Genomic DNA, 13,593 nt, shown 5'->3' with positions numbered 1-13,593 from the left:
TTTTTCATGAATGACAGGACAAGATTTTTCTGTGAAAATTTTGCTGCTCTTCACCAGGGTCTGTTTTTTTTGTGCAGTTCCATATACATTTCCATCTACAGCCAGGAAGGCTAAATCACACTGCATTAACAGTCTGTTTGCAGACATCAAATTCCCTTAAATTTTAATGTAAGAGCAATATTTTGTTTAAAATAACCTTGAACAAAAGACATTCCTGCTGGGACACATTTATTCATTTAGCTGATGCTTTTCTCTAAAGCAACTTACAATGTTAAGGTTACACTTACCCATTTATACAGCATGGTAATTTTACTTGCTCAAGGGTTACTGCAGCTGGAAGTGAGGCTCAAACCTGCAACCTTTGGGTCTAAAGGCAGTCTCTCTAACCACTACACTACCAGCTGTCCCCGACACTGTATAGTATGCACACACATCCTGGTGACCGGTTTTACATTCATCCTGATTTAAGATTACCAATGTGACTACTCAGGTGAGAAATCCTTCAAACTCTTCTAAATCAAGACCTGAAATACATGTACATTACATTAGCAGGTGACTTATACTGCTAGATACACTACTTACAATGGGTCACTCATCCACGCATCAGTGGAACACTTTCTCTTTTTCACTCGCACACTATGGGTGAATCTGAACAGCATGTCTTTAGACTGGGAGGAAACCCACACAGACACGGGGGGGAACATGCAAACTCCACACAGACTGAGCGGGGATCAAACCCATGTCCTCTTGCACCACCCAGGCGTTGTGAGGCAGCACTGCTACTCACTGAAAGGTCACCATATAAGGACTTGCTACACTGTCACTTGTCAAAATGACAATGTTAAATGGTCTGCTATGGTTGAAACAGGTCACAAGTTCTTTTGGAACAGTTATACAGTAACATGTTTCGAGATTTGAGCCTGGTACTACATTTAAATGGTAGCATAGAACACGGGACTCAGAGAAGCAGCTCCTGCATTGTAGGGGGACTGGAGTGAGGTCACGTGTCATGTAAACAATCACGTATATCTCCAGAACCAGAGGAGATACAAGTGCGATTCGAATGGCACAAATCTAGCATTAATGAATGAGCCCAAATTCGAGTGTCTGCGGCATTGTAGGCGGGCTGGTGACGTCACGTGCCATGTAAACAACCCCATCATCTCCAAAAGTAAGAGACAGAACCGTGGTTTAAACGGCACAAATGTAGCACAAACAAATGAGCCCGAATCCAAGTTTCTGCAGCGTTGTAGGGGGGCTTGTGTGATGTCATTTCCGGAAAAAAATGAGCGTTAAAATCTCAAAAACTGCAACGGCACAAATGTAGCACTAACGAATCATCAGGCTTCTTCATTTGTTCTGTTTGCAGCGGGGCCAGCTTCATGGAGCTTCATGCATATACTGCTTTACAGAAAAATATTTAGAGATAGATACTACCCTCTTTGTATATGTATTACTAACAAATTACTAACTCTGTTCTGTCTTTTTGTTGAGCATTGTCTCACTACGTAAGACTTGAGGAGGCTGGCCAGTGGTGACAAACACATCCCATGCTGACTGAAGATGATGACCAACTGCCATGATGGACAAAGACGTACCATGCTGAGTTGGGGATTCAAGATACCATATAACAGCAACATCGTTATTACTTGTTAACTAGCTGAGAAGTCTTATTTAATCTAGAATGCTGAGGAGGTGTAGGCAACCACTGGCCCTTTGACCCCCAGACGTTTTTTCTACCTCGATTTTCAGTTGGTAATTTTTGTTCCTTTCCTGTGGTCAGTGGGCATACTTATAGCTCTATAAAAGCATTCTATTATGATAGTTTCTAGTCAGCTGTCTTCTTTGTTTCTCTATCTGATGTATTTGTTTTTCTTGCCTTATGCCTGTGTTAAAGCGCTCTGTGTCACTGTGTGAGAAGAGCGCTCTATAAAAACAAATTTAACACTACATACAGATCACTGGAAGTTGCTTTTGACAAAAACGTCTGCTAAATAAATGTAAATGGAAAAATTCTTATCAACCAGTGCCGCTGTAGCGCTACATGTTTGTGCTGCTGCTGCTGTAAATAAACCTACTGTGCTGCCAGTCATATCAAAGTATAGCAAACACAGTTATGTACAGTACATACTTGATGATAAACATGTTACTGATTTATTTACAGTACTGTACTTTTTAAATTGTTATTTTGGTGTACGCTTTCTACTTATAAAAAGAGTTTACTGTAAAACAGTATGCTGGGTTATGCCAGCAGCAGCATCTACGTGTCTCTTGACTGCGTTGAGGCTATACCATCGAGGTTCGTATAAGTACACTCGACGAAATCGCCGAACGCATTTCTCAGAACGTATCCCCGTCGTTAAGCAACGCATGTCTATATTATACTATAAATTTTTTAACCATTCAACCAGTTTTCTGAAATAACATTAACTACAGGTTGATAACCAAGGTTATTCATAATCCACTCGAGTTCTACTGCTAAAAACATTAGATGTTATTTCATGAACTCAGATGAAACCTTTCCATCCTTGAACCCCCCCCACTGTACACCCTAGGCCTAGTGCCACGAGGCATCACCACTTAAAACTTAACAATTCTGCCTTAACAGAGAAGTATTTTGTACAAGTCAATAACCAGAATGTTTTAAAAAAATAAACAGTATAACAATTAAATGTGTTGTTTTTAAAGAGGCCTTATATATTGTTTTATTTAAGATGCGTCACAGAAAATGGCAGACATGAAAACTTTATATAATAATATCAGTTCTGAACAACAGCCGTTTGATGCTCGCTATTTCTTTATACTGACCAAAGCAGCTAAATTTTACCAGTATTTACCTGTTTTGTTCCCTTTTCCGTGCTCAAAGGAAGAAAATTCTGTTTTCTCGTACTCCAAAAAAGCGCCTTGCCACCCTCTAGTCACAGAAACCTTTCAAAACTCTCCCGAGTTGCCCGCTGAACAATGGTACGTTTACATTTTATGTAAATTACACAAATTGATGTAAATAATATTTATATTCACATTACAATGGTAACTCGATTTCACAGTACAGAATGCACACTAATCAATAGTAAAACTACTTTAAAGCTTTTTATATTGTGTCCTCAGTTTGCAAACCACTGAGACCAGAAGCGTTGGTAATTTTAGTCACTCTTCCCGTTAAACTACAGTCAGTGAAAAATTAAAAATAAACGCACAGGTTGGGTTTTGCAAAAACATCCATTCATTTTCTTTCCTGCTTGTCCTACTAGGGTCACGATGGCAACAGGGAGAGCAGAGGGGCCCGGCTGCCCCTGTCCCCTGCAACTTCCTCCAGTTCAGCCCAGGGGATCCCCAGTCGTTCCCAGGCCAATTGTGAGATATAATCCCTCCAGTGGGTTCCGGGCCGACCTCGAGGCCTTGTCCCAGTTGGCCGTGCCTGGTATACCTCCAATGGGAGGCACCCAGGGGGCATCCTTATCTGATGCCCGAACCACCTCAACTGGCTCCTCTCAATGCGGAGGAGTAGCGGCTTTACTCTGAGTTCCTCCCAGATGACCGGTAAATGGAGAGCTTTGCTTTATGGCTCAGCTCCCCCCTCACTGCTACAGTCCAGTACAGCGATCACGTTGCTGCTGCTGCTCCCAGTCTGCAGTCAGTCTCATGCTCCTTTCTCCCCTCACTCGTGAATAAGACCCCAAGATACTTAAACTCCTCCACCTAGGGCAAATTTCTTTTCTGTGAGAGAACCATGGACTCAGACTTTGAAATGCTGATGCTCATCCCCACCGCTTCGCACTCGGCTGCAAACCATTCCAGTGCGGGTTGGAGGCAACCGTGTGATGGTGCCGAAAGGACGACATCATCTGCAAAAAGCAGAGACATCACCTTCCGACTCCCACGTAGTCCATGAAAACAACAAACAGGAGGGGAGACAAGGTGCAACCTTGGCGGAGTCCAACACCCACATTGAACGGGCTTGACTTAATGCAGAGTATGCGGGGACAGCTCTTGCTCCGCATGTGCAGAGACCAAATGGCCCGCAGTAGTAGTGGCCCCGGCACCCCATACTCCCTAAGCACCTCCCACAGAATTTCTCGGGGAACACGGTCATAGGCCTTCTCCAAGTCCACAAAACATGTAGACTGGATTGGCAAACTCCCATCCCCCCTCAATTATCTGTGAGAGGGAAAAAAGCTGGTCCGCCGTTCTATGGCCAGGACGGAATCCGCATTGTTCCTCTTCAATCTGAAGTTCAGCTATCGGCCAGAGCCTCTTTTCCAGCACCCCGGCATAGACTTTCCCAGGGAGGCTGAGAAGTGTGATACCCCGATAGTTGGCACGCACTCTCCGGTCCCCTTTCTTACAGATAGGGACCACTACCCCAGTTTGCCAATCCGAAGGCACTGTCCCCGAGGTCCATGCAACATTGCAACATTCCACAACATCCAGGGCCTTAAGCAGTTCGGGGAGAACCTCATCCACCCTCAGTGCCTTGCCACCGTGGCGCTTACCAACTGCCTCAGTGACTTCCACCAGGGAAATGGACTCCGAAAGCCCAGAAACCTCTGGCCCTGGCTCCCGTAAGGGAGGCATATCTCTCGGGTCTGAGTTCCTCAAATTGCTCCTTCCACCTCCTGACAATGTCCTCATTAAAGGTCAGTTGCTCCACTCTTGCTGAGCGCAGTTTGAGCGAAGCTCCTCCAACCCCTCCTGAGCCGCCGGATGGTTCTCTAGAACCTCTTCTCTTTGAAGCCAACCGATAGTCATTTTCCATAGCCTTTCCAATCTCCTCCCGTGGTCTGGATTTTTCTTCTGCAACCGTAGCCACTGCTACCTTTTTTGCCTGCTGGTACCTGTCAGCTGAGTCAGGAGTCCCGAGAGCGAACCAGGCTCTGAAGGCCTCCTCCTTCAGCTTGACGGTTTCCCTCACCACCGGTGTCCACCAGCAGGTTCTTGGGTTCCTGCCATGACTGGCATCAACGGGCTTTTGGCCACAGCTGTGCCTGGCTGCTTCCACAGTGGAGGTTTTGAACAGGGTCCATTCAGACTCCATGTCCCCTACCTCCTCCAGGACATGGGAGAAGCTCTCCCAGAGGTGCGACTTAAAATCACTGTGGACAAGGTCCTCCGACAGTCGTTCCTAGCACACCCTCACTAAATGCTTGGGTCTACCGAGTCTGTCCATCAGTTTTCCCTGCCATCTGTGGATCCAACTCACCACCAGATGGTGATCGGTTGATAGCTCAGCACCTCTCTTCACCTGAGAGTCCAGAACATGTGGCCTCAAGTCAGATGAAGCAACTTTGGCCCAAGGAGCTCTGGTAGCAAGTATACTTATGAGCATCCTTGTGTTTCAACATGGTGTTTATGGTCAAACCATGACTAGCACGGAAGTCCAATAACATTTCACCATTCGGGTTCAGATAGGGCAAGCCGTTTTTCCCAGTCACCCCATTCCAGATTTCTCAGGCGTTGCCAACGTGAGCGTTGAAGTCCCCCAGCAGGACCATGCAGTCCGTAGGTGGGGCCCTGTCCAGAACCCAACCAACCCTCTCCACGAAGGTCGAATACTCTGAACTGCTGTTTGGTGCATAAGCTCCAGCTGTATGGCAGCCCCCGCCCAGCGCCTCTCGCCCAGTGCAAATCCTGAGTAGAAGAGAGACCATCCCCTATCGAGGAGTTTGGTTCCAGAGCCAACACTGTGAGTGGAGGTGAGCTCAACTATATCTAGTTGGTATCTTTCAGCTTCCCGCACCAGTTCCGCCCTCACGTGCCAAGAGCCAGTTTCTGTTGTGAGGAGCCACGATGTCACGTGCCACACCACCCGCTCCAGCCACCTGATACGCATCGCATCCAACCCCCATGTTGGATCTTGCGGGTGGTGGGACCACATGCCCCCCCCCCACATTGCCTTTTTGGGCTCAGCCTGGCCGGGTTGTGCGGGCTGCCCGGCCACCAGCCGCTCACCTAGGAACACTACCCCCAGGCCTGGCTCCAGGGGTAGGTCCCGGTGACCCTATTCCAGGCAGGGTAAGCGTTCTCATGTTTAATTTTTTTCATGGAGGTTTTTGGATCGTGTTAGTCTGGATCTTCACTCCAGACCTGTTTGCTTTGGGAGACCCTACCAGGAGCATACTGCTCCCGACGATATAGCTCTGGAGATCCCTAGATCACGCAAGCCCTTCTGCCACGCCAAGGCCCTATACAGGAAGGGATCTGCAAAAACATGTTTTAATAAAAAAAAAAAAGTACCCAGATATTTTATCCATTGAGGTTCTTTGGAGTTTTTTTTTTTCTCCAAGAACAAGGTACAACGACCTTAAAATTTAAAGTTGGTTTGTTGCAGTTTTCACCAGATTTTCTCCATCATAGGCAGGAGTGGCTGCAGGTCTTTTCCTGTGTCTTTCATGCTGTTCAGCTTGTCTATATCCTTGTGTGAGATACAAAGACCTCCAAGGCATTCCTCCTCCAATTTCTGTCAAGTGGAATTTTACCAGTAGCAGAAACCCTCTCTTCCAGAAACTTCTGCAGCAGGCGATTTCACAGACACAGATGAAATGCATAGACATAGAAACCATGTTGTGAATAATAAAAGAAATGTAAACCTAAAAGTAAAACAAAAATCACTATGAAATCAAAGTTAAACCAATGTATAAAATACTAGGAGAAATAGTTACACACCAACACTTCCATCCTTTTGTCATCAGTAACCACAGGTCAAGGTTAGACTGCCATGTCCCAGAGACAGGGTTTACGTAGCATAACAACACTACATCAATAACACACACACACACACACACACACACACACACACACATTTTCAGAACCGCTTGTCCCTTACGGGGTCACGGGGAACCGGAGCCTACCCGGCAACACAGGGCGTAAGGCCGGAGGGGGAAGGGGACACACCCAGGAGGGGACGCCAGTCCGTCGCAAGGCACCCCAAGCAGGACTCAAACCCCAGACCCACCAGAGGGCAGGACTGCGGTCCAACCCACTGCGCCACCGCACCCCCTTCTTAAAATTAAACATTCACATACAATTACTGAACATTGAAAAAAACAATCTCCACAACTACTTAATCCTATAAACACTTCTGAAGTTTATCATCTTTAGGCTACTTTCAACTTAATCTACAGAATAAATAAAAGTTAAATGAAACACATTATCCTGTAATTTATGTATGGCCAAGAATAGGTAATCTTTCATATTTTTATATTAAATAAGAACACTTTCCAATAGTTTTCTTGTAAACACTAACTTCAAGTTACATTAAAAACTAATTTAAAGAGCTGTATGTAGCAGTATGTAAAAATACAGACTCCTCACAAACCTCTATGGAGTAACAACTGCTCATTGATACATTTCACAGGTACATTCAATGTCTCTCATCTTTTTATTGATCAGCTACACTCAGGAACACCAGACACCAGCTGTAAAATACTTAAGTACTGCAGAAGCATGTGGAATAAAGGCAGTTCCAGTTTTTTGTTTCTAATTTGTCTGAGCACATTTTGCTGCCATACGAAAGCTGTGTATGGAAACCTTTAATTTTCATTGACAGAATTTTAGAACACACACACACAGTCTGAACCACTTGTCCCATACGGGGTCGCGGGGAGCCGGAGCCTAACCCGGCAACACGGGGCATAAGGCCGGATGGGAGGGGACACACCCAGGACGGGACGCCAGTCTGTCGCAAGGCACCCCAAGCGGGACTCGAACCCCAGGCCCACCAGAGAGCAGGACCTGGTCCAACCCACTGCGCCCCCTCAATTTTAGAACATAGAATTCAAGTAAAAAATGGGGAAATGTTTCTATATTTGCTGAAAAAGATGCTAAAAAGAACTCAAGTGTTTGTAACACAAAGAAATTGGGGAAAATGGAATTAGGAGCAGACCTCTGAAAAGCTAAAACTACTAGCACAGTTTTTTTAAAAAAAAAAAAATAGTTCAATTCCTAGCAAATGGCAAAATACTGAAGGGCACTAAATAGTGAAGGTAACTTGATGGAAGTGGGTGTAAAGAAGGGTTGAGGCTGTTGTGTAGGAGTTACGGAAACAAGGGCAGAGAGACGTCATCATCTCAAATTGCAGGTGCATCTTTCTTCTTTCATTCCTTCTTGCTGGTGTGGTGCCAAGTAGGACCTTACGGCACGAATTGCAATCCTGCTGCGTTCTGCATCTTAAGTGTTACCTTCCACCCACTGCAGCTGCTAACAAGTGAGGGAAGCTTGTTGGGTATTTTCTCCACCTTCAACTTGCCTCTCAGCAAGAAGTTCTCTCGAATCTTCTGTAGAAAGGTCCTCTGCACATGGCTGCAGCAGCTTCTCAGCATCCTCTTAGCTTTTTTAAATCTCATCTCCTTTTCAAGAGCAACGCAACTTGCTTTGGTTTTGTTCTTTCTGAACACACTGGGAGAAATTGTGCACGAGCTAGCGTGACTTCCATGTCTTACTGACATCATTCCCATTTACTAATCACACGTGAGCTGCAAAATGCATTTTAAAAGAACTACCTGTATATACAAAATAATGCTATGTCTGAGTATGACTTGCTCTCATAAATTGATTCATCTCCTGATGTTTTGAGGAATAGTCTGAGAATAACCGTAATAGTGCCTGCAGGAGCTTCAGCCCAAAGACACCTGCAATAACACTGGTGCAGGTGTGCTGGAAACATTGCTACGGACAGGACTGCATATGCTGGTGTGGGTTATGTCCATGGGCAGTGCAGTGGCCTGCTTAGTCTTTGTCCACAATTTCTCAGAGTCTACGATGGCGATGCATAAGGTGAGACATGGTTTCCGTAACTTGATGCAGCCAATTGCATATTTCCAGCCAATTGCATATTTCCATTGCTGAATCTTGCACTATGCGATTGGTGCTCAAGCGGGTGTGAAAGATTTGAGTATAGATTTCTTGTCAGCAGCTCTTTCTCTTCAACACTTCGCAGCAGACTCTGTATCTGATAGGATGGTCTGTAGACCACTTTCAAGGCCTCGTAGAAGCCAGTCACCAGTCTCAGTGCAAAGCTCGGTTTTGGCTGCAAAGTTTGTCCACTGCACGCTTTGAATGTCGCTAAGGTTCTGCTGAAGGGTGCCGCATGCAAGAGAGAAGGCCATCTTTTTCTCCGAGCAGGATAGATTCGAAAGATGGGCCTGATGTGCCGACCTGTTCTTTGCCAACAGTGCTTGAACCTCTTGGTGATTTTCGTCAAACAAGTCTCTGCTTTTGTTCGTGCGGTAGCCAAGTACTTCCTCGGAAGTCTGCAAAATGGCAGACTTGATGTGGTTCCAAAAAGTTTCCGGAGAGGAGGAGTCTGCGCAGCTTGAGTCTTTGAGTCTGAATTGCAGGCTCTCCTGAAACTGTGCCTTGACTTCAGCAGTCTTGAGGCAGTTTACTTTGTTTTTTCCTTTGAATGCTGCCTTTCCTTGGCTTCGGCTTAAAATGAAACCCAAGCTTGCAGCGGACAAGTCGGTGGTCTGTATGACGCTCTGCACTGGGCATCACTCTGGCGTGTCGGACATCTTTCAGGTCGCGTTGGCGCACTAGGATATAGTCTATCAAGTGCCAGTGTTTTGACCGAGAATCAATCAACGTGGTCTTCAGTCTGTCCAGCTGCTGGAAAATGGTGTTAGTGATGGTGAGCTGTTGTTCAGCACAGAATTCAGGAAGTAGGTGCCCATCATCATTACAGTTACCTACAACACGTTTAGCAAGCACGCCTTTCCAGGCTTCAGAGTCGCGGCCCACTCTGCCATTGAAGTCACCAAGGATGACGACTTTGTCACTGGCAGGGACTTTCCGTAGCATACTGTGCAAGTAGTCATAGAACCTGTCTTTTTCTGCACAGAATGCCTGAAGAGTTAGTGCATATACACTGAAGATGGTGACGTGCTACTGGTTTCCGAGTGGAAGTCACATGGAGATGAGATGTTTTGAGTGACCAGATGGCAGGTTTGTAAGCTTTGTGGTGATGTATCTCAGCAACTTCGACGTAATAACTAGAAGAAATTACCGTGCTAATTCGCTCCATGAAAAGTACTACCTGTCCTTTAGACCCAATCCCCACTAAATTACTGAAAGCTGCAGTTTCTGTGTTTGCAGAACCTATTGCTAATATTATTAATACGTCGTTACTAAATGGCAGTGTTCCAAAAGCTCTTAAAATCACCGTTATGAGACCCCTGCTAAAGAAATCGGATCTAGACTGTAATAACCCATGTAATTATAGACCGATCTCCAATTTACCGTTTTTATCCAAAATTCTAGAAAAAATCCTAGCGTCTCAAATTGTAAAATATCTTAATCACCATAATATATTTAAAAAATTTCAGTCTGGTTTCCGCACTGGTCACAGCACTGAAACGGCACTTACACGTGTTGTTAATGATATTCTCATTTCTTCTGATGCTGGTCAGATCTCTATCCTTATGTTACTTAACTTGAGTGCTGCGTTTGATACCGTTGACCATAGTATCTTACTGAGTAGACTTGGAAACCTGGTTGGACTAAGAGGTACTGTTCTGAAGTGGTTTGAATCGTATTTAGCAAACCGTGAACAATTTGTATTGAAATCCGACGACAGCACCCCGTCCATCTCTACTACGGTTCAGTATGGTGTGCCGCAGGGCTCCGTGTTGGGTCCATTACTTTTCTCACTTTATATGTTACCACTGGGTGATATTATTGGCAACCACAATGTTAATTTCCATTCGTATGCTGATGACACACAGCTTTATGTATCGTTCAAGCCTGATGATCCATCACATGTGGTGTCGTTAACTAATTGTTTTACCAGTATAAAATTATGGATGAGTAATAATTTTTTTATCTCTAAATGCCAGTAAAACAGAGGTACTTGTGGTGGGTGGTGATGCTAAAACTCTTGACACAATCACGTCAATCTTTACAACTAATGGTATTATCTTCAAGCGTACCGATTGTGTCAAGGATTTGGGTGTCCTGCTGGATGGAAAGCTGTCATTTGTATTGCATGTAAATGCTTTGACTAAGTCGTGCTTCCTTCAGTTAAGAAGCATAGCTAAAATGCGGCGATTCCTTTGTAGACGGGATTCTGAGAAACTGGTTCATGCTTTTGGCTTCCTGCAGGCTGGATTACTGTAATGCTTTATTGTCAGGTTGTCCGTGCCAGACTGTATCCAGGCTACAGTTGGTACAAAATGCTGCTGCGAGAATTGTTACTAGAACTAGGAAGTATGACCATATAACACCGGTACTTAAATCCTTGCATTGGCTTCCGGTCTCTTATAGAGTTGATTATAAAATCCTACTTTTGACCTATAAGGCAATACATGGCATTGCTCCGGCTTACCTTTGTGAGATCATTAATCTTTATATCCCAGGACGATATCTCCGTTCATTAGATGCAGGTTACCTTAAAGTACCTGTGATCAATAAGACCTCAGTAGGAGGTCGCGCCTTTAGTTACTGTCAGAAATGCCCCGTCTATTTCTGTTTTCAAATCCCGACTTAAGACTTATATGTTCACTCAGGCATTCCACCTCGTAATGTAATTCAACCTGCCTTGGTTATTTATTTTATCACCTTTACAAAAATGCATTTTAAATTTACTTAAGTAACAAATTACTAACTCTGTCCTATCTTCTCGTTGAGCACTACCTCGCTACATAAGACCTGAGGAGGCTGGCCAGTGGTAACAGACGAATCCCATGCTGACGGAGGATGATGTCCATCTGCCGTGACAATTGAGACATTCCATGCCGAGTCGGGGATCCAAGATGCCATTCACCAACATTATAATTACTTGTTAAACACTAGCTTACAAACCGTTATTTTTTAGAATGCCCAGGAGGGGTGGGCTACCACTGGCCCGTGGACCCCCAGAGGTTTTTTTCTCCCTCAACTTACAGTTGGGAGTTTTTGTTCCTTTCCCCGGTGGCCAGTAGGTATACTTATAGCTCTATAATAAGTTCTTCATTATGGTAGCCATTAGTTGACCGTCTTCTTTGTTTGTATCTGTTTTTCTTCCCTTATGTCTGTGTTAAAGTGCTCTGTGTCACTGCGTGAGAAGAGCGCTCTATAAAAAATAAAATAATAATAATAATGTAGTTCCTGATCATTAAGCCAACACCAGACAGACATTTTTCCGCTTCCAGTTTTCCTGACCAGTAGCCTGTGCCGTGCTCTTGTACACGACCTTTCTTGGAGAGGCGGACTTCACTGAGAGCAGCTATGTCTACATCCAGCCTGGCAAGTTTGAGTGCAACTAAGGCGGAACAACGTTCGGGGCAATTGCCGTCTTTCGAGTCCACCATGGTTCTGATGTTCCAGCAGGCGAGCTTGAGGCCCTTTCCTCCTCTGAGTAGGATATGATTTTTCTTTGTTGTATTTCGACTGCAGTTTAATATGCCCGTTGACCAGAGTAAGCCAGCTGGTGCCCCTTTTTCCATCGCTACAGGACTTGCAGGACTTGAATGGACTTTGAGGACTTGAATGGAGGTTGTGGACATATCCCAAAGCCTGCGCAAGGGAGCTTTTTGGTGGAATGCAGTGTGCGCAGAACTGATCCCACCCTTTAAACCCGAGGTTCGTCTGCCATGGCCTAGCTAACTGGGACGGTGATTACGAACAAGGTCCTCAGGCAGTAGGTTTTATGTCGGGAGTTTCCTTCTCCTAGGCAGACTTCTGACCAAAGCTAAAAAGGTCTGCCTCCCTCGCTATTTCAACCATAGCTGATAGGCCACAGTTGCAATCCACAGTTAACTGGTGGCACGCCCTGGTTGGAATCACTTGACCATTGAGACCTCTATGGGTCCTTTCCGCCCTGGCCGGTGACTTCATCGTGGAAGTTCATGTGCCCAACGATGCAGAGTTAGTCAGGATGCAACTGTCGAAGAACAAAGGTGTGATCCCTATCCAGAGCACCCTACACCCCAAAGCGAAAGGTCATCTAGGGAGGGGTTAACCAACCCACATGTACGCGGTCAGTGAAGAGCATTTCCCTGAAACCTTGACGCCTGAGCCTGTCGCCAGAAGCTCCATGGGGGGACGCTTCATTGGTGTCAGAAGCGGGAAGGAACAGGGTTCATGTAGGCAGACCAGGAGCATGCATCAGCCTCACACCCCTCTCCCCCCCCCCACAACTGCTCATCTCTGATTCGTGAGTGGAAAGAGACTGGGGCTGCGCGCGGTGAGGCGGTGGAAGGAGAGACTCGGGCATACAGTGAGGCAAAACTTGGACGGCGCAGCGAGGACACCGCAGGCGTAGAACGGGACCCAGAGCCCACTGCAGAAATTCGCAAAGCGGTGCAGATGCTGTGGCAGCGCAGCAGGATTGGAGGAGGGTCAATGAAAGCAATTAAGGGAATTCCTGGAGCCTTTCACGGAAATCTTTGTGGCCAGGGATGAGGACTGCACCGAAACAGATCTGGTGCAGCACCACATCGAAACAGGCGACGTGACCGCCATCCATTTATGACCGCATCGCCTGGCGCTGGCAAAAAAAGGCAGATTGCGGAGGAAAAAGTTAAGGAGATGATTGCAGCAGGCATCATCGAACCTTCTGGTCAGCACCGGTGGTCCTGGTACGAAAAAAGGATGGCAGCTGGCGCTTTTGTGTAGACTGTT

Source organism: Scleropages formosus, chromosome 3, assembly GCF_900964775.1.
Source record: "Scleropages formosus chromosome 3, fSclFor1.1, whole genome shotgun sequence".
Lineage (NCBI taxonomy): Eukaryota > Metazoa > Chordata > Actinopteri > Osteoglossiformes > Osteoglossidae > Scleropages > Scleropages formosus.
Note: the sequence above shows the minus strand (reverse complement) of the source record.